Genomic DNA, 10,119 nt, shown 5'->3' on the forward strand with positions numbered 1-10,119 from the left:
TCTACGGTGCATATCTGGTATAAGCCACGAGAAATAACTCCAAGGAACCAAAAATAAATTATGCAGGAATTTGTTTTGCATGCTTGCAAAACTGATTTTTGGCAAGAAAAAGCGTTGTTGATGCTTTGTCCCACTTTGAGTTTTCACATCTTACTTCAGCATTAACCCAAAGAATATATGTAATGCAATAACGGGATTTGTCTTTAGAAAACCAGAAGAAAATAAATAAGTACAAAGTGCAAAATTGAAAACAAACCAAGTCAAAATCAGGTCTCCTGGTTTCTAAATAACAGAAACAGAAACTAACACAATGGAAACCAAACTAAGTAAAGCTGAAAAAGAATCCATCTGACTTAAATCTGCAGATATCTTGGTTTTGCTGCATACTGACAAAATGCCAAACACTGTTTGGCCGGAAAGGAGTGGCCTGGGAAATAAAAAGAAGACCACTTCCTGTGGATACTGTAATTATGAATCTTCACATATCCCTCAAACAAAAATATGGAAAAAAATGTTTATAAAAAACCAAAATATAATGATAAAAGATGTATGTGTTTCAAATAAATAGATTCAAAGTAAGCAAGTTATGCATGATAATACTGGACAAACAGAGGAAAAAATAAAAGGACGCTTGTATGGCACCTTTGGAAGTTTGAGAAATGCTGACTAGGGCTGAACGATATATCGCATTTGCGATAATATCGCGACATGATCAGGTGCAATTTTCTAACCGCAAAGGCTGCGATTATACTGCGATTATATTATACAATTCATGGGCTGCATCCTCCTGAGGCCGCATTTGTAGACCGATTACGTCACAGCGACGCGCCGAAGGCTGTCCAAATTACTACCATATCCCAGAATTCATAGCGCGGCCCAGCCAAACTCCAGTTTCCAGCAATGGCGGCCGCTACTAAGTTTTAAAATTACTCATACTAATCTTTCTGGGTCACAAAATAAACTTTTAACATATTTTCAGGCGAGAAAGTAGTTGTGTAAACATCAAATATCTGCTCGGTTTATCAAGATATCCCATATTTGCAAAAGTGCTTCGACGTTTTCAGAGGCGTCTGCTACCCACCAGCTCGACAGCTAGCCGGGAGCTCGAGGGTTACTGATGCGGCCGAGAACGGCACAACTCCCGGCACATCATTTTCAGATCACCGCGGAGTTTCGCTGCTCGGGTTAAACGTAATATATAAGTCACTTAGACAACCTAAAAATGTTATTGTTGGGCTTTTTTCAGTGTTTTGTTTGTTCGTGAGTAAATCGGTTTGGCTGAGATTAAAGTTATTAGATTAGATAAAATAAAACTTTATTAATCCCCCGGGTGGGTTCCTCCTTGGTTTTCACACAGCTGACTAAACGTCAAACAGAAAACTTATTAAACAGAAGTATGAGACAGTCGAGAATTTACACCAGTGTCTGGTTATATTTTAGATAGCAAGAAGCAGACGGCCGAGTTTATTAAACTCCACCGAGACAGCGGTGACGCTAATCAGAACTAGACCGTCCAATTTCACGCCTTTAAATTTTAAAGGCGTGTTTGTGTGTGTGTTTATACAATTGCTATTATGTTTGCACTTTATGTGTAATGTTACTGACTGCAGAGATCAGTAAGATGTGTGTATTTTTTATTTATTAGTTTTATTTATTTAATATTATTTTTTAATTGAATGACTGTCTAGTAGTTCACAGATGTCGAAAAACTGAGTGTGGTAAAGCCACTGATTTTGTTTATGTATATTTCTGCAATCTGCACATTGTACTGACTTTCATTTTAATGTTTACACCAGGGTTCCTTGTCAGCACTTTATGCTCAGATGTTTGTAAGCTAAAAATAAACTATTGTGTATGTTCAAATATACTGTTGTGATTGAAGAGGTTAAATAAAAATGTCAGTCATCAATTCATGCATCACCTCATGTCATCATAACAGAGGTCTGTCTTCCAGGAAAGAACAGTTTAAAATTAATGTAATATAGTATTGGCCATACTATATGATGTATTGCTTGTCTTTGTTTAATAATACAGAAGACAAATACCTTAAAAAATAATCGCATCGCAATCGCAATATTGGGGCAAAAAATCGCAATTAGATTATTTTCCATAATCGTTCAGCCCTAATGCTGACGCAGTGGTGCAGGGTTGTATTGTTCTGATAACAAGATGCACTGTGTATTATTGAAAGTGACAGAGCATTTCAGGGCAGTGGTTTCCTATTGCATTGTTATGTAAGTGTTGTTTGAGACTAATAAAAAAGATAGAAGCTGGTATCTCCCATGCACACAGCCCTTCTGCTTCGAGGGTTGAAACAGAAGCAGGTTCATTTAAAATGAGGTTGGTAGGGGCTCGTCAGACCCATCTTCTCCCGCTGTCTCATGAATTTCACTCTGACCAGTATATCTTAGAGATTCTTGTTTTTCCCAATGGCTTATGCTACAGTAGACGTAGAAATGGCTACAGTATCTGGGGATTTCTGACAGCTGCTTGCTTTGGGCTCGCAGAAAGGAGCGTGCCTCAGTGCTGCAGCCTGTATGAATAAAATATGATGTGCACATAGAGTAGTGCTTCACTGTTGCTCTGATGCAACATGGAACAACATCTCTAAAGCAAAGGAAGAGAGAAGAGAGCTGCCTGTGTTTACAACTGAGTATGTGAGATACAGAAACGGAAGTCTATGAAGCAACTGCGTGACGACAGTGAGGTGCTCAGTAATTTTCCCAAGGAAATTCTCACATTTCAAACATGCAGTTGCATTTATTTAAATTCTCCGTTCACCTGGGCCCCAAATACACATTTACTCACTTCCTTCTTCTTCTTGTGGTGCAAAGAGCTTTGGTTTTTATCTCCACCTCCCTAAGGGACTGTGCATTAGAAGAAATAAACCCACTGAAGTCTGCGGACTAAGCTGTGAACACAGCAAAAACAAAACAAACACAAAAAACACAGAGGCGAAGATTTATCATGGAGTACTTTGGATTATGAATTATTTAAGGTCTGGAATAAACAGAGAGCGATTAGCCCCTCTAAAAGGCCCTGTAGTTAATCCAGGAGAGTGCTGAACATTCGAGCAGTCATTTCCAGGCTGGGTTACTTCTCATGGTTTCTGCATTTACTGCTCTGCATGTGGGAAATGTTGTGGAGATGATATCTCTAAAAGAATAGACGTGATAATGCATTCATACTGTGTTAGGTCAAAAACAAATAAACAAGAGACTGCAGGAACTGATTAGAGCCTGATCTGTAGCATATTTAAGTAGTAATTGTTCAGATGACACAACAGAATTCCCATATGCTGCAAACTACTTAGCATGCAAGCAGAGAAGTCTAAATAAACAGCTGAAAGTTGTGGATAAATAGCTGAAGTGTCACAGTATGAAAGGAGAGCTTCTTGAACAATTCCAGGATGTTTTGTGTGGATTCACGAGGGCAAGTGTTTTCTTAACGAAATAACACAGAATAACTGCATAAAGTAATTTCTTCAAGAGGCCGGGAACCACTAGAGTCGAGAGCCTGACACTGAAAATAATGTGTTTTGAGCCGAGTCTGAGTGCAGCCAGATCGCGTTTAAGTTGCCAGTTGACTGAGGAGAGGGGCTGAACTGGGAGTCGGTGAGGCACCGAGTGAAAACTCGAGCTGAGTCATCCTACCACCCCCGAGCAACCTGGGAAACATCTGCACCATCACCGAGAGAGGGGAGGTGATGAGGGTTGACATGGCGTGGCGATGGGCTCGTGCTTGACCAGGCGTGGTGCAGTCACTGCGTGTGATAGCTCCCAACATCTCATCCAACCTGAGCAGCATTACTGACAGATGGAGAACATTAGCACAGAGGAGGAGTTCATGTGTGCGCGCTCTGCTCACTGCCAGATTCAGAAAAGTAGCCGATAAGGGGATAGACTTAGCCGCTTATCCTGCTTGCTGCTGGAAATTAATGGAACAACATGTAAGGCTGAGTGTAAGAATAATAAGCCCCTACTTTAGGCGTGCCGTGTATAAATAGGCGCAGCTTGGTTACCGATGCACATCTTTCAGATGAAATCCCAGGAAATGCAATTACTGAGCAAACAACTTTGGTAAAAAAAAAGTGCAAGTATTTACCCTTTAATGACACACTCCCAACAGGAAATGAGTGAAAGTAGTTTATCCATTTAAAAACCCGAGTATCCTGTTATTTCACGGGCAGATGAGTGGTTTGGGGAGGAACAAAATGATGCACATTTTGATTTGCCCAAGTAGTTCATTTTACAGCAACCTGACAAATTTCTCTAGCAAGTGTGACGGCCGAATTAGGGAGCAGCATGCTGAAAGGAGATCTGAAGCCAGCGCTGACACTGACTGCACAAGTTGACAGACCTGGAGGGGGCTCCACTCCTTCAGATTCTTTATCACACCGGGGCTCCTGCTGCTGTGCTGCAGTATTGTTGGGACAGGGTTTATCAAAATCTTCTGACATCCTCTTTAAAGCAAAAGCATGTCTAATTCTTTACGGTGCAGTCTGGAAGTTGATGGATGTGTTTTTACAGACTGACTAACACTGCTTGGAGTTATGTTCCCAATGCTGAGAGAGCACCACAGGGCTGGAACATGGAAGGAACATCTTCTTTATTGACCTAATAAAACTAATCAAAGAATCCCAGTGTTTTGCTGTCATTAAATTATACTTTGTAGCCAATATCTTTAACGACACTGTAAACAAATTACGTCTTGTTATCGCAACTCCCACATTACTCAGCTTCCTTAATCGGACTATAAATAACTTTTATGTGGAAAAACTCATTTAGGACTATAAAAGGCAGCTTTTTGGTTAAGGTCAAGAACATTACCCAGAGACTTGCACGCAGGCATGCAGTCAGACAGTCTTGGTCTCCGGTTCCTAAAAGCGGAGTTAGTAAACTACATTTTTTCCCCCATTTAAAGCCTCTCCTGTTGCCAGATTGGACTTCTGTTGGGGCAGCAGGTATAAAACACAGAGCCCAGCAGTTTAACACCAACAAAAGGCTTCTTGTGAAGCAGGGATCGAGTTGAAGAAAGAACAAGGAGGTCTGCTACTCAAGGTGAACAATTACAGTAGTGATGTACTAATCCCGCCGACAGGCAGAGTCTCAAGGTCAGCTGTAGACCACAGAAAATGTGTCTTTTAAAGTCACCTTTTTCTCCTTATCGTCTGCTCCTTATCTTTTTCCATTTTACCCAATTTACACTCTATTTACCCTCCCTCTCAAACACCTACAACATCACGCCGTCTGACTAGACGTTAGCAATCAGAGAACTGCGAGGCAGCCTGATGGCACAGAGAACAAACAAGGAGCTCGAGACCCTGACACAACAGTAAATGTTTTGATAGTTCCAGTTCAAGGACAAAGCTTTAGAAGAGAAGAGCATGTTTTCCACATTGGGTGAGTACCAATCTATGTAGCCAACAGAAAAATCTGTTTAATTACAATTATCTGCTGAGAAAATACACCCTGTGTTCAGAAAACTAAAGGACCTGATTGCACGGTTAAGCGCGGGGTGAATGCAATTTGACGGCAGGTGTTGCTTTTGGATTGCACGAGAGGTTGGCGGTCGCATTTCAACTTTGAACTTTAAATTTCCACAATAACTTAAGAGTAACATGCAAAAAAATGAAATATGGTTCGTGTTCCAGAAACCAAAGAAAGGTTTGTATGACACTGAAAGAGCAACTGATATTTAGCTGCGCTCGAATAATTATGCACCGTGCACTTGATTAAGATATAAAAAGTATGCAATAATTACCTACTGAATGTCTTTGCCTCTGTTTAAAAACACACTCGGTCTGCCAGGATGTAAGGAGATCGACGACATGCAAGCACATAACCTTGCACTGTGACTCAGACAGATACAAACAGAGGCCTCATATTAGCCTCGGTTGGATTAAACATGTCCTCAGTAGGGTGCCTGTGTCTGTCTGAGAGAAAAGCCTGAACAGCAGGTCTCTGAGTTCAAAAATATAATTGGCTTTTACATTATATTCACTCACTGCAAACTGACTGCGAGCACTGTGAAAGGTTTTTTCACCTGATCATCAGAACAGAGACAAAACAGATCGACTTGAAGGTGGTAGACTATATCGTCTAGATGTTTCCTTTTTAACATCGAGGTTGCTTGTCTTCTTCTTCCTCAGTTTATTTGAGCCTGATAAGTGCATCTGCAAATTTAATATCTTTGGACAAAATCCCCCACACTTGACTTACAGATTAGTCTTTCGGGGTTTCCCAGCTTTGTCTGATGTCTGCCTCGCAGTATTTCCTCACCACCTGTCTAGGCTGTCATTATCTGGCTACGTCTCACAGAGGAAGTCTGCCGTTGTGAATAATCCTGGTATAAGCTGAAAATCTGGCTGAAATGTGCACACGGCGAGGGTGACCCACTCCTTCGGCCTGTGCAGCCGTAACACAGTTTTAAAGATTATCCTCTTTCTAAAATCAACTCTTTCTTCAAGGAAACTGAAAAAAATCAGTTACTGACAAACATGAAGGGACAGCGCTAGTTGTGTTTGGTATTCACATCCATGCCACTCACTGTGAAACTACTACTGTGTGTTTGAACGTCAGACACTATAAACAGTCGAAAACCAGCCAAGTATTTAATGCTAAGCTATTTTTGTAGACGCTGTAATGAGGATCTTGACATCCTTTCTTGACGGTAATATATCAGGAAGGAGCGCACCATCCAGTCTAGTGGTGCTGCACCACCCTCACGTCACTGTAATGGCTTTCACAACCACGCAAACTGTGATTCCTCTGGCGATCTTCAAAGCTTGCGTCCACTGGATGCGATCCATGGAATAAGCGCTGGAGGAATTCAAAGCCTTCTCCCTCTGCCGCCAGTCACCCAAAGGACTTCATATGTAAGCACATTCAGGTTTCTCACAGTTAATCCTGTGTGTGAAAATCATTCACATTCAGCATCAAGTTAAAAAGAAAACATTTTTTCTTTCAGGATTTCATCTTCATGGTCACCAAGAGGATCCTGGAGATACAAAATGCGGTGACTTTGACCCTGATGATTCACTGCATCGGCAGCAGAATCTATTGACTTCTGCACAAATATGAATTTCAGCCATCAGCATGTTTCCCTGACGTCTGTTCACTTCTGCCTGAGGGAGGACTGAGCTTGTGGGAGAGCACAGCTAATGTTAGCAACAATAAAATCTATGCGATTTTATTTTTAAACGAGCATCAGCAGGTTCCTGCCTGGCACAAATGAAACCACAACAATATTCAAATGAAGCAGAAACGCAGATTTCCAGTGGTTTCCGCTCAAATAAAGTGAAATCGAAAACGGTTAGGTAATATTTTACAGTGATGTTCACACTATTGATCAATTCAGCTTGGACTAGATTCAGGAGCTATGAACTGAGTGCCATAACAAGCGGTCTATCAGGCTCTATGCTTTTTATTTATTGCCATGACAAGTGCTGAAACACCAGCATGACCAATTAGTCCCATTCATCAATTGATTTTTGAGCATTGTGATCCATCTTAACAGCCACTACGCTCTTCTTCTCCCACCTCCACGCTCCACAATGAGCAGTTTCTCAATACAGTGAACACCAAGGTCATCAGAAACAAGAAGGGTTACTGGAGGTCGCTCAATGTGCATAATATTCTGGTAATGCTGAGGATGAATGATTAAATATAAATTACACATTTACACTGTATTATTTTATTGTTTCTTGATGCAAAATCTCACTTGTACACTTTATAAAAGACAGTGGAAATCTTTTCAAGCCGAGGTAAACCTAAAAAATATTCAGTACACTGCAAAACACTTGAGAGAAGCACTTTAAGAGAACCACATAACCTCAGGTACAGAGACAAACATCCTTGAAAATACTAAAATGGTTTCCCAAACCAAATTTAAAAAAGGCTATGAATACAGGCCTCTTTTCAGAGTCTCAGTTTGCAGCTCTTCAAAAAAAAAAATAGCAGGTGGGCTTTAATGAAACGCCAGGATCTTCACACAAATGCTGAAGGGGTTCTGACTGTGGCCACCAGACGGGCACCTGGTTAGACTGACGCATTTTTAGCGACCACTGCTCTGAGGAGACAGCAGAATACGTTGCATTAAAAATATAAAACATTCACTTCCGCACTGGGTTAGTCTGCAACTATGTTAAGAGCAGAATAGCTTCGAAAATCTAGTTCAAATGGATATTTTTAGTACCGGCGGTTCAGTATAAGCAAAACATATGGCCAGTCTTTTCAACAAGTGACAGTCAAATTCTGCAAAAACCATTTCTGAGCTGTGGTTTTTGGTCTGAATCACTATTCCAGAGCAGCTGCACTGCGAGAACATCAGGACTCCTGCAACACCAACACTAAGCAAGCAAGCAAGCGCTGCTTTTGCAGGACATATTTCGAGCTGCTGCAGTGAAAAGGGGAAAAAACATATATATGTGTCCTCTGTGTGTGTGTGTGTGTGTGTGTGTGTGTGTGTGTGTGTGTGTGTGTGTGAGTAGTCCTTACCTTGAACATGAGTCAGAATAAGGCTCTCAACACAAGCTTTGGTGTTGTTGCAGTTCACAGGACGCAACTCAGCTCAGGATGGTCACCCCTCGGGCTCAGACATGATTCATATCCACGATAACTCGGCCAAAAATGAAGAGCACCATACTCTCAGAAAAGCCCTGTAGCGCTAATGTTAGTTTGTCAATCCCATTAGCCCGTACAGTCTCTCTGTGCTGCTCAATAATCTGCTGTAGTGCAGATGAACCGCTACGCGCTTCCAGCTCTCAGTCCGAGGAGAAAGAGGGAGTAATGTTAATGGCCTCACCAATGGACGAGCCCCTCTGAAACAGTCCGGTCTTCGCCCCGGTGGCTCCAGTCATCTGTTTGGGTCAAACAGCGAACGCATGCGGTGCGTCGACTTGTCATTTCTGTCGCCCGTCCGATTAGAAGAGGGCTGTTTGACGCGGCGAAGAGGCAGTGCCGCCGCACCGTGTGCCCTGCACTCCCACGCGGACCAACAGCACTGCCTGCTGTACTTAAAGAGACACAGCAGAGCACACAGAGGCGCAGCAGTCCCCGCACTCCTCCCGACGCTCAAGCTTTCCGGGCCACACAGGTGACCACTCAGCGCGGCGACGATGCGCTCCCCTGCGGATAAGCTGATAAAAAATGCGATTTTCATTCAGGACGGGGTGCAGTGTTTGCACATGCAAGCGGTCTGCGTGGGTTATATGTTCTGCGATGGATCGACCGTCCAAAAGTTTGGGTATCCTTATTTAGGATTCTCCAAAAGGCAATTATAAGGCCTCGTTTTGTTTTGCTTTGCACATTTTCATAACTTGGAAAAGCAAAGTTTTGGAAAGCAAACACTTTCCAAAGCTTGATAAACTTCCAACATGTTGCCTAGCAGCCTGAGCAGTTTGTTAGACGCTCAAAATGCTCACAAAACACAAACGATTTCAGGTAGATGTTTCCTCAGCTCAAGAAATAGCATGAACCTTTGAGGTTATGTTGAGGTATGAACACCAAGGAATCAGGGTGGCAAGTAAGGCAACTGTGCAGCCACGTCTGCACAATAAGACCTTTATGGAGGAGTTATCCAGGCTAAAAAAAAGTCTTATGCATTTTAAGAAGAAGAAAAAATCCTGTTAACTGATGAAGATAAAACTGAATTTTGGCTGTGAGTAGGATGTAGATTTTAATGAAAAGAGCACAGCGTCAGCTGCTAAGCACAAGGAAAGTTGGTCATGTTTTGGAGCCAGCAGCATGGGATAAAAATTGATTCAACTAATGCCAGAAAAATGTAGAAGCAAACGCCACACTATGTGAAAAAAAAAAAAAAAATGATAAGCTGAATATGAAAACAGGACAGCTTTTAAAACAGGATCATAGTCCTAAGCACACGTCAAAAACTCACAATCGGTTTCTTCTAGAGGAAAAAACTGAAGTTTTTGTCTTGTGTTCAGTTCACCCAACCGACCCAACATTTACTGAAAATCTGTGGTCAAACCTTTGAAGTTCATACAGGAAAGCCTCAAAAAGTCACACAACCAGAAGCCTTTAACTTCAGAGGGGAATTTAACTTCTGACATGAGAGCTCAAGACTTTTGTTTTCTTGTTTGTTTGTTTTTTGAAACTC

The 10,119-nt window shown here is 41.8% G+C and overlaps 1 protein-coding gene across 1 annotated transcript in view; it reads right to left on the minus strand.

Moving 5' to 3' along the window:
* Window positions 1–9,063, minus strand: part of wscd2 (WSC domain sialate O sulfotransferase 2) — a 44,535-nt gene extending 35,472 nt beyond the window's left edge. The window contains exon 1 of the mRNA XM_085294363.1: window positions 8,499–9,063. The gene's annotated coding sequence lies outside the window, so the exon portion shown is untranslated. The remainder of the gene's footprint in view (window positions 1–8,498) is intronic.
* Window positions 9,064–10,119: the final 1,056 nt, after the last annotated feature.

The sequence above is a fragment of the Mchenga conophoros genome, linkage group LG12, assembly GCF_057382185.1.
Source record: "Mchenga conophoros isolate Kocher_MC1m ecotype Shallow Benthic linkage group LG12, M_conophoros_male_GT1.1, whole genome shotgun sequence".
NCBI classification, from domain to species: Eukaryota; Metazoa; Chordata; class Actinopteri; order Cichliformes; family Cichlidae; genus Mchenga; species Mchenga conophoros.